Here is a 3,036-nt window from a genome sequence, read left to right on the forward strand (position 1 = left end):
TTGAGTTTGCAGAAATTACCGCTACCTCTTCGTCTATGTTGTCTAAAAATTTCGCAACTGTATCGATTACCAGTATGTCACTAGAACAAAATATGTATTCATTTCTACTATGGTAGTATACATATGTATGTACAATAGACTGCATTATAAAATCTGTTATATTTTAATGGCCTTATTCATAAAAAATAAAGTAGGTTTAAAGAGCTTTATAAATTGACGTTTTCATACATTTTTCAATTTATAAACCTTTTATAAAGCTACTTTATTTTTTATGAATAAGGCCATAAGACTTGAATTTATTCATAAAAGAAACTCCATGTTTGGAGGTATTTTGAAATCGGTTCAGCTCACGTAAATCTTAATATTTTTTCGAAATATTTTGGTGGGCGTCTACAAATAAATATAGATAATAATAATCCCGGCGGAAAAACCGCAACTTTTTTTCGTGATGCAGTCTAATATACATATGTGTACATAGATACATTCAAAACTTTAGAACCGTTTCTCTAAAATTTTGCGTTTTTTAAGTAATGACACTATTGAAGTAAATGGGCGATATGTTGTGCAAAATTCTTGTTTAGTTTTCGCGTAAGAAGAAAATATAAATTTATATTTTCTGCATTTTGAATTCGAAACTCTGAACGCGGCTTCTGAAAAATTACGTTTTTTTTAAAGAGAGACTATGTAAATATGTAATGTGTACATATGTGGATGTGTGCGCATCTACGTACGAAGTGAAGTGTAAAAAAATGCAGATACTCCCTCAAATACAGTAGTCGTGTAACTGGCGGCAAGTCCCAAAGAGCCAGGGATTGGGATTAAAACTTCGCTCCAGTGATCAAAGTAGAAACAACAGCCGCCATTTACAACACCAGTGGTGACGAAAAAGCCGCCCAATGCCGGCAAAAGGGCCGTTGTGGAGAAAGTGGACGCCTGTGGTTGCCAGGGCGCATCAGCTCGTGAAGCCTATGTATGTATGTGATGAGTTCGTGGTGATCTATTTCATTTTCAGCCAGGCTAGGCTGCTTTGACGGATAAAAAAGGCTCGTCGACAAAGATGATGGAGATAAGCCTGTCATTGATCTCACTTCACATTGCGCCCGGAATGCTGATCCATTTTCAACAACAATTCAACGCTCTCCATTGTATTCGCTATTGTATTGTTGTTGCACTCGTACCCTTATTCACCTTATTCATGACTCATGCTGTATTTATGTATGTACAGGTAAGATATGTTGCAAGTACTTATCTCTGCATAGGCTTTGGTGTGTCAATTGGGCGGACAACGATATTGTTATGGCTATTACATTTAGTTAGCTACCGGCTTTGGTGCCAGCAAAGATCACTTCTACATATATGTGGAGAATGGAAGATGCACCGTTAGAGAAATTGGTACGCATCGCCAGATCTCTTTAATATCAAAGGAACCGACTCAGGATTATCTCTTTATCGGCCCTAATCTCAAGTAGTTAATAAAGTGCAACACTTTGTTCTTTAGCCGCCGCCGCTATTGATTGCTGCCACCGAATAATTGGCCACGACTTGCGAACTGACAATGAATGCATCACCGTGGCATCACCGAGGTTAAAAATTATTTCCATTGGTAATGCAAACACAATTGCATGTATGTAAATATGTACATATACATGTATGTATGTATGTATGTATGTATGTATGTACACGGAAGTGGCCAAGTTGGTTGATTCGGTGCCATTTTTAGCTGGTAAACTCAAGAACTGCCATCATATTTAAATGAATTGCTCTTTGAATGCAATTCTCGGCAACTTTTTATTCGACCAGTTTGGTCGGGTTTAAGTGTTTAATTTAGGGATGTTAATTTTTTTCGATTTCGGGATTTTCGGGCTGTCGTTGATTCAATGCCGGGATTAGTCCCGCGATTTAGATATTTATTATTTTTCAACGAATTAACATGAAAGAATTGCATCAATATGGTTTGATAATAAATAATAAGTAAATGGGTTTGGAACGTATTTTTTTTATTTAAAGTGAAAATTATTTCATAAGTAACAAAACGAAGGACAGTCATTAAATTGATATGCATTTAATAATACTTTAGCGTGTACATATCTGATGAAGTAATTTAAGGTATGTCGAAAAAAGCTCGATGCAAATGAAAAAAAAAAATTTGTCAAAAAATCTATTTTCTGGTTGAAAGAAAAAAGTTCGTAATACTAGTGGCAGAAATAAAAGAAGCGCCTTAATTCGGCCAGTTTTGTCTATATTCCTTTTTTTTAAATAAAATTTACATTTTTTTATAAAAGTCTACCTCATATTACACAAAATTAACTGCATATAAATGGGCATTTCTCTGACGTCATGATTTCTTTAAAAAGACTTTGTACTTTCAAAGATATGGTTAATTCTAAAATTTATTTAAAAACTTCGGTGGAATGTAAAACAAAAATATGGGTACCAAATGAAATAATTTTTTTTTGGGTTCATTAGGACGAATAGGAATTGAAAATGCCCCTTTAATCTATTTTATTTTTTTAAGCTATTTTTTAAGCAAAATTTCAAGGATATTCAAGGATAAAATTATAAAAGGGTATTTTCCCTACCTGTCCCCAGAGTTGCCAACCGTCCGGTTTTCACCCGGACTTTATTAGAGCTTTGTCCGTGTCCGTTTTGACGGCACACCCGAACATCAAAATGTCCGGGTTTTGAGACCAGTGTTATCCTAACAATTTATTGACTAAACGAGTATCTAATTACTTACTTCTTACAAGTTTTATTAGTCTTATTTTATAATTTTCGAAACCATAAAAAAATTCTAGTTTCATAATCAACCACTTTTAGTACTTTTAGTCATGCTGCTTGATAGTCGAGACGACTAACAGTGGGTATAACGTATAAAAAATATCAATGGTTTTACAGGGTTAAATATGAAAGGATTGCCTTATGCATACTATGTTTAATACAGCGATGCATAGTTTGAAAATGTACCCTTTCTTCCACTGTCCGCTTTTGGAAAATGTAAAAGTTGGCAACCGTGCCTGTCCCTTACGCACCAAAAAA

The sequence above is a fragment of the Rhagoletis pomonella genome, unplaced genomic scaffold (genome assembly GCF_013731165.1).
Source record: "Rhagoletis pomonella isolate Grant_MI unplaced genomic scaffold, Rhpom_1.0 Rhpom_scaffold_00012, whole genome shotgun sequence".
NCBI classification, from domain to species: Eukaryota; Metazoa; Arthropoda; class Insecta; order Diptera; family Tephritidae; genus Rhagoletis; species Rhagoletis pomonella.